Raw genomic sequence first — 13,848 nt, forward strand, 5'->3', positions numbered from 1 at the left:
AGTAAGCCAACAATAAAATGTGAGAGAATTCCCTGCTTTGAACCTTATTTTCACAAGCAGAAGTGCAAGGGTGATGGCATGATATTACTTTCAAAGCATTTTCTTTTATCAAAGGGCTAATGCTGGACCCATTGCCTACAGTATTACTTTTCCTCAAATGAACTCATCATCCTTCAGATCACTACTCAAGCATTGTTTCCTCTTGCAAATCTTCCATGATATTTCTTCATAAGACCAAATTGCTTAATAGGAGCCATGGGCCCAGAAGGAGGGAGATGGAAGGAGACAGAATAGGGAAAGGAAGGGAGACAGACAGACAGACAGACAGACAGACACACACACACACACACACACACACACACACACACAGAGATATTTGGTAAAGAACACAAGGATGAAAGACTTATTGTGCCTGATCCATGGCAAAAATTCTAAACAAGGGGCAGCCCTCTAGGAAGTGAGGACCTCTGGAAATTCAAGCCATCTGGGATATGCTTTATGCAGGTGAGGGTAGATCTTGATGTAGTCAGAGAGCAGATACAGACAGCTCTGGGAAGTGCAGGTTCTGGGGGTGTTTTGCATTTTGTACTGGTAAGATGTGAGAGTTGATGTTTGATCTCTGTCTTGTTAATGGGAGGGGAGATGGGAAGGGGGGACATGGCAGATGATAAAAGGTTTGAGGAATTGGAACAAATTAGGGCCTGGTTACTCTGAACTTAAGGCTGGGGAGATTGTTTCCAGGGACAATACCTAAATCACACATGTGACAGGTGTAACTTTACAAATATCATGGAGAAGAGGATGTGGAAACAAATGAAGACAGCTCGATTGACATTAAAAGATTTATTTCCTTCCATTTCTATCTCTTTGGGGACATCTGGGGCTTCTTGCTCATGTGGAGATGATGAATGCGAGTTGACTTTGGACTTGTTATCTTAGTGACATAACCCTTCATCCTTCTACAACCTATCCACAGCATCCCATGTCTCCGCTATTTAGGAGAAGTACAAAGCCAGCAGAATGTAGTCAGGCTTTCTCAGGCCCTTGGTTAACATAGGATTGAGCTATATATCACATGGCTCACCATAGAGAACCCCACTGGGCTACTTAGGATTTCCTCTTCTGTCACATCTATCTGTATTCCTTCAGCCTTGGGAATGCTCACAGGAAAATAGAAAACAATTCTCTGAGAAGAAAGGAAATTGAACCTAACTCTTGCCTTCTAGGGCTGAGGATTCAATGGCTATCAATGCTTGAAAATATCTCAGCTAGGAGTCTTTCCATCAGGTAGAACATAGGCTTATGGCCTGCAGGAGGGTTAGTTAACAAATGAAGGGGTTATTGGGTTTGTTGCTCACAGTCTGGGGATGAATCACCTCAGGAAGTGGTCAGCACAAGGGCCCAGCACAAAAGTGGCTCTAGCTGGGTGTGTTGAGAAGTGGCTCCTGGAGCTCCTGGGGCCTTGAGTTACACTATCTGCTACCTCTAGGCTCCCATACTCTTTACTTTGATGTAAATCCTTCTTTCTTATTTGAAAATCAATTTTTCATTGGTGAAACACATGAGTAAGTTCTCCTAAAAATACAATGTGAAAGAACTACTTTTCTTTTGACTGTTCTCTGTAATTATACTCTTCCTCCTGTCCCAAGAGGATGCAACCGATAGCATGTATGCCCCTAGATGGTTAAATTTGCCTGCTGTATTACGTAGAATTGCATTAGTTACACAAGATAGCAAAAAGATCTCAGAAGTTTCTTCCGAACTCAGGTAAGTGCAGAAGCTGAAAGGAAATTAACTCAAAAGACCACTCAGACAAAAGTCATGCAGAGGAGAAAGATGTATTGCCAACAGAGCTGACCAGGCCAAGTTCTCACAAGGGGGAGAAGAAAATGGTGCCGTTCAGATCCTTGAAGGACCGTTTTATACAGTCGGGGTTGGAGGTGTTTTACCTGAGGCTGGAGGTGGGAGGTGCCTCACCTGCCCTGCAGACACTGCCATCAAGGGCATAGCTTAGGTCTGGGAGGGGGAAGTCTGCTGACTTACATTTCCCCCAATTTTTGGTTTAATATGTTTAGTACCAGGCAGAGAGTATGGGCAAAGGTCTTTTCTTCTGGAGTTACTTCCTGCTGAGAGGGGGTGAGATAGTCAATGGGGGAGGCAGGTACTGTACATGAAATTGACCAAGGTCATGATGGTTATGAAGGCGTTACTTGTCCAGAGCAAGGTCCTCAAGACTAGAGGAAGACTGAGTCCAATTTTTTTATCTATAGAGTCAGGGGTCCAGTTGGCTCGGAGGTATATGAAGGTCAATCAGGCCCGTGACGAATCCAGTGTGGACAACCATGAACCCGCATGGCTGTGGGAGAGAATTACTGAATAGGGTCCTTCCCACTTAGTAGAAAGCCTGGTGGAATGAGGTGCCCGTGGCAAGTAGTTTTCTGAAATGCACATTAGGTCCCCAGCATTGATGGAGGGCCCGGAGGACAATGTAGGGGGACCTATGGCTATATTGATCCATGTCTTTCCAGAGAAAAGTGTGCAGGTGCTGAAGGAAAGGGGAGAGCATTGGGGTGGGAGAGGGATGAAGGAGAGTCTGAAGCCTGAACTAGGGAAGGCAAAGGTGGGTGGCCATACGTAACTTCAAAAGGACTTAATAGTAGATGCTTTTATTGGCAAGACCCTTAAGTGGAAAAGAGCCAAAGGTAAAAGCATTTTAGCCGATCTAGATGCAGTTCAAGGGACAGTTTGATCAGAGTTTGCTTAAGGAAGCACGTTCCACCTTCCCCAAGGACTGGGGGGGGTGAAAGGGAATATGAAAAGACCAGGAGATATTTAGAGACCTAGCCAATAGGTGGATCACAGAAGAGACGAATTCCAGGTCATTGTCCATCTGGGTGGACGCAGGCGGGCCAAAGTGGGGAATTATTTCCTGTAAGAGATGTTGAGACACAGAGGAGACTCTTTTGTTGGTGGTAGGAAACACCTCTATCCATTCTACTTAGGTGTCTACAAGCACCAGCAGGTACTTGTATTTGTGGATGGTTGGCATATGGAAAAAAATCTATTTCCCAATCCATTCCTGGGAAGTTACCTCGAGCCTGATGGGTTGGAAAGGGAGGTGGCCACACATTGGTGTTTGGGTTTGCCCTTTGGTATACTTTGCAGGTCTGTGACAGCTGCATGAGAAGTTGTATGCCGGCCTGGGTTAGGGGAAGCCTCTGTTTTAGGAACTCTCCTAAGCCCCTGTATGGGGGTGGAGAAGATGGTAGAGGTATTTAAGGATATCTTGCCTAGAGGGAGGGGCAGAATCCTCTGTTATTGGTAGTGTTCATGCCATTGTTTTGAGGATATCACAGCCCATTTGGCAGTTTCATCAGCCAGGTTTCCTTTAGTTATAACTAAGTAATCTGATTGGTGGCCCCTGCAATGAACTATGCCATTGGCCCAGGAGAGAAAAGAGGCTTTTAAGAGCTCAGCAATATATGAACCATTTATTACTGAGGTCCCTTTGGTTGTTAACAGGCCTCATTCCTTCCAAATAGCTGCATGAGAAAGGACAGTATGGAAAACATAGTTAGAGTCTGTGTATACCGTAGAGAATGTCCCAAGGCCAGGTGGAAGGCCTGTGTTAGGGCTACTAAGCTCAGCCTGTTGATTGGTGGTCTGGAGAGGCAGGGGGCCAGACTCCACAATACCAGAGATTGACACAACAGCATATCCAGCCACCCAGGAGCCCTCCCAGAGAAAGGAGCTGCCATCAGTAAACCAGGTAAAATGGGAGTCCTTTAATGGCCCTTCACTAATGTGGTCTGGGGGAGGTAGTAGCTCCTCCAGAGTCTCCACAAAGGAGTGTGCTGGTGAGGTCTTTGTATCTGGAATGGCTAATGGGGTGGAGTGTTTGGTGGTGGGCAGGGCTGGAAGATAAGGGTGGAGTTCTCTACTAGTGACACCTGAAGGGAGAGAGTACAGCTGGGAGGCATAGTTTATGTCCCCTTATAGGCTAGTAACTCAGAGGTGATGGTGGGAGAGGATGGTTAGGGCTGCACCAAAGGCTAGCTTCTTTGACTTCTGTATTAAGACAGAAGAGGTGGCTAGGATGTGGAAGCAGGGAGCCCAGCCCCTAATGGTAGGGTCCAGACATTTTGACAAATCAGTAACCAGCACAAATGAAGGTCCGATCTGTTGACCTAAAACTCCCAATGCAAAACCCTGGTTTTCAGTTACATACAGAAAGAACAGGCATGAAAATTCTGGCAGCCTGAGAGCAGGGGCGTGTAATGAGGCCTATTGGAGCCTCTCAAAGAGAGAAATGAGAGAGAAGGGAGATCAAAGGGGCTCCTTGGGTGACTCTCTAGCTGCTTCATATAAGAGGCAAGTTAGGAGGGAGTAGTTAGGGATCCAGATCCTGAGGTAGCTGGCTAGACCCAAAATGGAGAGCAGCTCAGACTTAGTGGAAGGGGTGGGGTAGCTAGTAATCAGGTGTTTTCTGGGGATAGTAATGGCCTTGTGCCTGGGAATGAGTTGAACTCCCAGATAAGTCACAGACTGCCGAACAACCTGTACTTCATTGGTTGAGATTCTGTATCCCCAGGAGGCCAGAAAGTTACAAAGTGTTACTGTATGGTTGTAACACAATAGCTTGGTGGGACTACAGAGAAGGATATCATCCACATATTGGATAAGGGTGGATGGTTCTAAATGTAGTCTCTTCAGTCCCTTGCTAGAGCTTGACCAAACAGATGGGTACTATCCCCGAACCCCTATGACAACAGTCCAGGTGAGCTGAGCTGAGGTTTGGGTGACCAGGTCAGTCCACATAAAAGCAAAGAGGTCCTGGGAAGAGGGGGACAAAAAGGATAGTTTTAAAAAGGCATCTTTTAAGTCTAATACTGAGTAAAAGGCAACCATAATAATGATTGTGGAAAGCAGCATATAAGGGTTGGGCATAATAGGGTGAAAGGAGATAATGGCAGCATTTATAAAGCAAAGGTCCTGCACAAGGCGGAACGAGCCATTCATTTTGCCTATTGCTAAGATGGGGCTACTATGGGAGAGACAGGGGGATGTAATAGCCCTTTTCTCAGTAAGTCTTTAACAATTGGTTGCAGTCTTAGAAGACTTCATCCAGGGAAGGGGGTACTAGGGTTGTGAAGGGTAATGTTGGTGATAGGAATGGGAGGTACTTGGCAATAGAGGGGTTGTGAGTATCTCACACTTTGGGGTCTATCTCGGGGGGTGGAAAAGAGAAATCTGAGGGTTTGCTAGGTGAGCCTATGAAAGCCATCCACAAGGAGATTGTGGGGGAAGCCAAATCAGTATCATATTGCAATTTGGAAGGGCATAGGGTAATAGAGGCTCCAAATTTGTCCAAAAGATCTATACCTGGCAATTGAGCTGGACAGTGGGAGTAACACAGAAGGAGTGACAAAAGGTCACTCCTGAAAAAAGGCAAATGATGGGTGGAGGAGGGGGGGCGTTGGGGACTTGTAAGGTTTTTCCCTCCATTCCAACTATGGAGGAATCAGCTAGGTAAGTCTGGCCATGGAACTCAGTGAGCACCAAATACATAGCACCTGTGTCCACCAAAAACGAGAACCTGCAACCATGATTGTCACCGTGGGCTCCTGTGTGGTGATGGGAGTGGTCAGGGCCAGGAGTCCAGGGCCTCCTCAGTCTTCTCCAACAGCAAGTTCCAGAGTGCCTTAGTGGATGACTGCCATCCCTGAGAGGACAAGAGACAGCCCATGGCCCAGTGCCCTGAACCATAGCACTTGGGGCATGGCTGGGTTGGCTTTCCTGGCTGTGGGCAGGCTGCACCTCTATGGCCTGGCTGGCTACACTAGCACGACTTCTTCAGGGGACAGGTTCCCCTCCAGTGCCCCCTTTGACCACATCCATAGCAGGACTCACTTGAACCCTATCAGGAAGGGGTTGGTTGCAAGGCCTGAGGCTGGTGGATTTTTGCATCTGGTCCTTGAGATTTTTAGTCCTTTCCTCCCTGCCCTAATACACTTTAAAGGCTACTTCCATTTCCTCACTGGTGGGTCTTAGGGGCCACTTGTCTAGATTTTTTTAGTTTATTCTGAATGTCAGGAGCGGATTAATAAAACAAGTCCATCCACAGACTAAAACACTTATTTGGAAAGCAGAGTTCAAGATGGCATAGGGAAAATATACCAAGATTTCATTCTCAGTCAATTCATAGGTATAGTAGTAAGTACTTGCCCTTCCAGATATGTATGAGAGGCATAATGGGACTTTGTTCTAACACAGCCCAGGAAAACCTGAGATTCATTCCATTGTAACTGCTAAAAACAGGTCTAGCTGTCTAATGCTTGTCTAACAAATGTAATGAAAGGAGTTTAATCTACATACATACATACACACACAGTCATACAGTAAGAAAGATTCTGATAATTAGGTGGTACATATCTTGCCTCTTTCTACCACCTACTCTTTCTGGAATAATACAATATGCACAGCAGGGTGAGAGATGCACTCAACACCTTCTAAAAGATGTGTGGAGGGGCTGGGAAGGTGGCTCGGTGGTAGAGCACTTGCCTTGCATGCATGAGGCCCTGGGTTTAATTCCTCAGCACCACATAAGCAAAAAAAAAGAAAAAAGCTGGAAGTGGCACTGTGGCTCAAGTGGTAGAGCGCTAGCCTTGAGCTGAAGAGCTGAGGGACAGCGCCCCGGCCCAGAGTTCAGACCCCACGACCAGACCCCCCCCCAAAAAAAGATGTGTGGAATGATCACAGAAACAAATACAAGTATATTTTCCCTTGATGTACATGTGATGCAAATAAATACATGCTCATACATATATAAATACATATGTATGTGTATGTCACGCACCTGCATGTGTGTATGTTGAGTACATTATGCAGCTATATGATGAACCTGTATGTTACATAAACACTGACAAAAGGAAGGAAAGGTCCATGGCTACCTCAAAAAAATTACTGAGCCAGGCCTCTAGTCTGGCTATTTTTTCTGGTTAATTAGAGATAGAATCTTGCATACTTTTCTGCTTTTGGGAGCTTCAAACTACAATCTTCCAGTTTTCAGACTTGTAAGTAGCTAGAATTACAGGTATGCCAGACTAGGACGTGATTCAAGTGGGAGAACATTAGTCTTGAGAGAAAAAGCTAAGGGGGTGAATAATACCAATTCAAGCTCTACTAATGGGGCATGTGGACACCTGCATACACACACATGCACATGCATGCATGTGGCACGCACACAGATTAACAAGAATTAAACCCTGGTGGCCCAGCTATCTCTGAATACTTTAAATCACCTGTAGATTGGGGTTTAATAATCTAATAATACTGAAATGAACCCTCAAAATTCCTCCTCTTTATCCCCTTAGGTGCCTTAATTAATCAGGATTTTTTCCTTTATCTTTTTTTCTCTTCTGTGATTGTGTGTGTGTGTGTGTGTGTGTGTGTGTGTGCATGTGCCTGAGTGTTTGTATAGCAATACTGAAATGTGAACTCAGTGAATTGTTATGATGCTTCTTTTTCTCTTAAAGGTGTTGCTCTGTGAACCAGCAAAGGATTTCCAGGTTCTAACCTTACTAATGCTTACGCTAATTATTTCCTCTCTCTCATGTCCCTTCCCCATCTGGTTGTGGCTACACCTCCTCTTCCTCTTTCTCAGATATAATCTGTCTCCTCCATTAGCTTCACCTCTCTGCACACCTTACATCTGGTACAGCCTGGTGGTTGGATTGCCCCCCCCCAATAAACTCTTCTGCCTGAATCATGTGGTGGTTTCCTTTCAATAGAACCCAACCCTGTCCTGTGTCAAGAATAAAGAATGCCAGCCAGGCACCAGTGGCTCACGGCTGTCATCCTAGCTACTCAGGAGGCTGAGATCTGGAAGATCATAGGTTCAAAGCCAGCTCAAGGCAGGAAAGTCTGTGAGACTGATCTCCAATGAAACCACCAGAAAATGGAAGTGGTGCCATATATGTGACTAGAACTCTAGCCTTGACCTTAAGAGCCCAGGGACGGTGGTCAGACCCAGAGTTCAAGCCCCATGACTGACAAAAAGCAAAAATCTTCCCCCCTACTGGTGGTGGCTGTAGGAGGAATGGACATGGGTAAGTCTGGGGATTTTGAGGCTGGAGCCTCTTGAATGACATAAAAGAGGCCTCAGGAACACCAGGAGCCTTTAACATACAACTGCACAGTAGGGAGACTTCATCTGTTTACTGCCAAACATCCCTAAACCCACAATTAACACGACATAGCTCAGTATCTACCCATAAGGAGTGTGCATATTTTAATATGAAATAATTGCTATTCCAATCCCACCCTGGGTGTTCACCAATGGTTAAACTGAACAAGTCATACACCCAATACTCAACTTACGTAGGAACCGACGGGTCCAGACAATCTTCTGGTGGTTACAGGAAAATTTAAAAACAAAATAAAATAAAAAAAGAGCCTCCTGGCCTCACATTTCATGTAGAATCTACAGAAATGAAGGTATCCTTATAGTTTTGAAGGTTACCTTTTCTGTCCTAATGCCGAAACACTCAAGGACTCTGTCCTTGTTTTTCTGGGTTTTTTTCCAGTCCTGAGCTTGTACTCAGGGCCTGGGAATCCTCCCTAACACTCTGTGTTCAAAGCTAGAACCATGTAAACCACAGCATCACTCCTGGATTTTGGGTGACTAATGGGAGATCACAGTCTCCTGAGGCTGAGTTCAAACCCTTTCATGCTGAGTAGCAAGGATTAGTGGCAGGAGATAGGCTTTATTCTGATTTTTTTTTGTCAGTCCTGGGGCTTGAACTCTGGGCCTGAGCTCTTCAGTTCAAGGCTGGCTCTCTACCACTTTGAAGCATATATGTGTGTATGTATATGTGTATATATACATGCACACACGCACACACACACACACACATACACACACATACATATACATGTATATACATTTATATTCGTATACATATATATATATACACATATACATACACACACACACACACACATATATATATGTCGCCACTTCTGGTTTTCTAGTGGTTCTAGTGGTTTCTAGTCTCAGATTTTTTTCTGCCCAGGCTGGGTTTGAACCAGGATCCTCCAGATCTCAGTCAAGCATGAGCCACCAGTGCCTGGCTTATTCTGAATTTTTTTAAGAGAAAAAAAATATAGACTTAGTTTATAGACTTAGTTTTCCATCATTCAATCAGAGTGGTTAATTCTGGGCCAGGGGACATTGATTCGAGTCTTTACATTCAGAATCAGATGCTTGGGAATTGGTTTATTGAATCACAACTCATGATAGTGGAAATTTCAGGAGAAAGGGGAGAAGAAAAAACTGAATCAGGATGATGGCTTTGCAGAAAAGAGGGAAAATGGTTGAAAGTTGAGGATTGGTTGTTATCCTAGAGATGATTCCACTTGAATGAGAAAAATGGATGCGCATGTGTTCCTGAAGACACTACCACCTGGGGAGGGGGGAGCAGAGGGGAATCAAATATACCTGAGACACTGAATAGTGTCATAGTGCAGATTGCACATGGAAAACATAAGCAGCCCTAGACGGAGACCATTGCCCAGCCAAGGAAAAATACCTCTCAGTTGGGAGAGTGGAGGGCAACATGTGTCAGTGTCTACTTACCCAGGGATGACGTCCTTACTCAGGACAATCATCTGTGACAAAGGGCAAGGAAGAAAAGAAAAAAACGCAGGATCAGGGATGGATGTCAGACATCACCAAGCTTATTCAGTAACACTTGAGTAACGTGCAATTGTGCATCCCGATGATGCTAAGCAAGAAGCTTCTAGAGACGTCTCATGGCACGATTTCTCTCTTTTTCTTTTTGGTGTGTTGGGGTGGGGGGGTGCGGAGGGGGGGGCTGTGGGGGAGTAGACCATAGGAAATCCAGGAACTGGGCCTCACCAGTTTCCAGGACACGTTGGATAATGGAAGTCAGGATGTTCCTCTTCTTGGCCAACTTGGCCAGCTTCTTCTCCTGCTATTTTGTCAGCCTCTGCCCTTTCCCTGCAGTAGTAATGGGAAGGAGGTCAGGGAAGGGTTTTCATCAAAACACAGCTTCCATGTGATTTTTTTGTTTCTTTGTATGTTCCTCCCCCACGGTATAACCCCTGTTTATACTGTATTTGAGGTCGGTGTGCTGTATCTTGTATATACACTGCTCTAGCTTGGAGAGGGGGAAATGGAGGCCTACAGAATGGAGCATCAGAGGACAGATGACCCAATGACTTCTTTCCAGAAGTAGGCACAGAAGGTCATTCAGGATACAGTCCAGCATGCTCCCAAGGCTTCCCACTCATCATGAAAATTAACGACAACAACCAAAAAAAAAAAAACCCTGATCTGTCCTTGCTGCCTAATAAAGCTTTCAGAAATCTCAAAGTAATTTCATTCCTTTCCACAGAAAGAAACAAAGGATTGGAAGTAGTGCTGTGGAAAGCAGGCCTGGCACCCTATGGGTGATTCATGCTTGTAATCCCAGTACTTTCGACCTTGGAGGAGGATTCGAAGCTTAAAGCCAGCCTGGGATACATAGGGGACCCCATCTCAAAAACAAACAATAAGGTTTGTACTTGAAAAGCCAGAAATAAAATGTGAGATGTAGCTGTTATTACTAAAATTTTAAAGGCAGATCACCATTTTCTAAAACCAGGGATAAATGCAGTGCTTTTTTTTTTAGCAATAATTCTACTAAAATTGCAGTTAGTTCATAATTACTTGGCTTTTGCCTTCTGAGATTTTCTTGTTCTGAAACTAGAAACATTCTTAAATCTTTCATGCATCAAAAGGAAAGTGATAGAACAGGTAAATGATTCTATCCCCTAAATCTGAAGTCATAAATTTGGTTTTCATTTGATAGGCAAGTCTGGTTCTTACTACATTTCCTTTATCTGAAATCTGGAACTAAATTAGCCTTGAATGGAAATGCAGCTGTCTTCAACCTTCAGTTGCACACAGACATCAGGCAAAACACCAGGTATGCAGGGACATGCTTGAAGCAGGCAGGACAATCTGATCTAAGCCTGGCTGAAAACTTACCAAAAGCCCTCACCTCTCCATACCTAATAGCTTTTTCCATAACCTCTGTCTTCATGCCCCATAAAAGCCTAAATCCAATCACCTCCTTGCACAACCTCCAATCCCAGGGGAAAGTTGCTGTCTCTTGCTGTTCCTCAATAGAGAGTCCTCACCTGTTGAGATGAGTCCTGTCTGTTCTTTCTCCATTTTCCTACCACTTACTGGTTAGCACCAGGTCTTTACCATGTTGCCCCTGAACTTGTAGACAGAAATCAAAAGATTTGAACAATATCGTAGAGAATATCGCTTTTTGTTGGGGATATTTGGGGGGACATTAGGGCTTGAACTCAGCCTCCTGCTTATTAGGTAGACTTTCTTGCTAAGCCTTTGCCTCCAACACAACAGATGGTGTTTCCCCTCCCCTCTGTTTGAATTTTCCCTATATGCACACAATGTATAATGATCAAACTTGGGCTCCTCATGACCCTTCCTTTTCCCCAAAGGACAATGTTTACAATATTATTGCTTTAATTATGAATGACTTTATGTAACTACAAGATTATACATTATCCAGTGCACCTCATCTTCATAGCCAGCAGGTATCACTTTGTAAAATTTACAAAGCAAAACCTAGAGGTTCCTTGAACCTGAAGCCTCCTTTGAGAACAATGGAATATTGATACAGTGGACAGAAAGTTGCTAACTCCAAGGGGTCCAAACTACCAAAACCATGTAAGGGGCATCCTTTTAATTCAGTATAACAGTAGCAGGTAGAACAGCTGGGCCAATAATATCACACACACTAGATACATATACCTGGTGTCTAGATTCCAACTAAAAGAACATGTAAATTGCAATGCAAATGTCATTTTTCAAGATAATCAAAATTGATGGCTCAACAAAAATTCATGGCTTAACAGAAAGTCTGACACTGGTGTCTATTTTGTATGCTTTCCATGAAACAGGCCAGCTATTCCTTCCACATGAACAATGTTTCACAAGCAACATGTTTGCCAAAAATCTTAGTACACATATAAGCATAGACATACACACAAAAGAAAAAAAACACATGCAACTATCCCCATTGCAGCTGGATTTGTGGAGCTCAACCTGGGAACACTATGTTGCTATTACCAACATAGTGTAGTAAACTCAGTGCTTACAAATGTAACAGTCAGGGCCATGGAGGAAATGGCTTTAAGTAACTGGGTTCAAACATCTTATTCAGTTAACACAATCAACTTTGAGTTCCTCTCCTTCCTCAGCCAAGGCCATGTGAAAATGAATCCTGGCCAGCAAATCTCATGTTCTCCATCTCTGGTGAGTCAATAGCCACTCACACCAGAGTGTTCCAGCATCCCAGCAGTCCTATCTCCAGTCTTATTCTCCAGTCTTATTCTATACATCCTACAATGATTTCCAGTAGCAACTCTGGCCATTTAAAATCTATCTACATCACCTTTGAAGTCCCAAGACCCCTTCTCAATGCCACAAGAAGCCCCTTAAGCTTGGCTTCAGCCACAACCAGCTCTAATCCCATTTCTACATGAGCATTCCTTCAGGAAAACACCATTTTTTCTGCTGAGCACAGTACTTTCTTCCTTCACTACATTCTTTCCTCATCATTCAAATCTTACCTGTGGCGTCATTTCTCCCAGACTTTTCCCATGGTTCAAAAGCAGTTCCGAGTACCACCTCCCTTCCCCCGACACCTGAATGCTTTCGCTACAGCTGAATTTTATCAAGAATATACTACACTAGTATTTTAATTTGCACAGTGCACCAAATTGGTTTTACCAAGGGGAACAAATGCCTGACACCAAGCATCACAATCTTTCACATTTGCACCTGATCTTTCAGTGGATAACAGAGCCATCCACATTTGTGGTGGCCAACAGTGTCACCTCTGCTTGAGATTTCAGGATTCTTGGTATCCAAGGTTTGGATGTTCTAAGAAGACTGCTCTAAATGGCACTTTGATTCCAGCACTCAGGAATTAAGAATTATTTCCTGCAACACTCACTGTCATTGAAACTCATTCAACATCTACATGCTAGGAATAAGACTGATGTGCAAACACCATGCTGCCTTCACCTAGGCAGTCTCCAGACCTTCTGGGGCAAGTGAGAGGCTCTCCCATCACCAAACCTACAGCCATCTCATTTTCTACACTCCTAGAGGAGGCCATTTAACTTGAGAAAATTACTAAGACTATCTGTCAAACAAAGGTACAATAAGGTTTCACTGAGATGTTCCTACATAGATGAATCCAAGAACTTTAAGGAAACAATTCATGAAGGTTTTTGTGTAATTGCTGGGGCTTCAAACTCTGGTCCTGGGGCCTAAGCTTTTGTGCTCAAGGTTTGTATTCTACCACTTCAGCCTCAGCTCTACTTTTAGTGTTTTGTTTTGTTTTTGGTAATAAGTTGGCTTCAAACCTCCATCCTCAGACTCAGCTTCCTGAATAGCCAGGATTAAAGGCAGGGACCAGCCACACCCTTAACCTGAGGGCTTCTACAAGGGCACAACCGCTCAGAAGAGGAAGAGGAAGTAGAGGGGTGGGATCATCATGTCCTGCAGATAAAGGAGAGCAGCATGGCACCTGGACTTCATTCACTTGGTGCAGCTGCTGGAGGAAGGGGGTGACGAGCGAGCAGGAGCAGGATGGGAGATGGCAGCTCCAGAAAGGATGTGGTGACCGGACTCCCAAGGTAGACTGCGGAGCCAGTGATGGAGTGAAACTTCCCATAATAGAGGCAGAGGTGAAGGCTGAGGCTGGGTGGTTTAGCCTCTTCTCAGCAGTGACTGTAAGGAAC

The 13,848-nt window shown here is 44.4% G+C and overlaps 1 protein-coding gene across 1 annotated transcript in view; it reads left to right on the plus strand.

Moving 5' to 3' along the window:
- Cep162 (centrosomal protein 162kDa) overlaps positions 1–13,848 on the plus strand; it is a 100,635-nt gene that overhangs the window by 78,785 nt on the left and 8,002 nt on the right. Inside the window, exon 29 of the mRNA XM_013036728.1 lies at positions 13,572–13,582. The gene's annotated coding sequence lies outside the window, so the exon portion shown is untranslated. The remainder of the gene's footprint in view (positions 1–13,571; positions 13,583–13,848) is intronic.

The sequence above is a fragment of the Dipodomys ordii genome, unplaced genomic scaffold (genome assembly GCF_000151885.1).
Source record: "Dipodomys ordii isolate 6190 unplaced genomic scaffold, Dord_2.0 Scaffold380, whole genome shotgun sequence".
Taxonomy (NCBI): Eukaryota; Metazoa; Chordata; class Mammalia; order Rodentia; family Heteromyidae; genus Dipodomys; species Dipodomys ordii.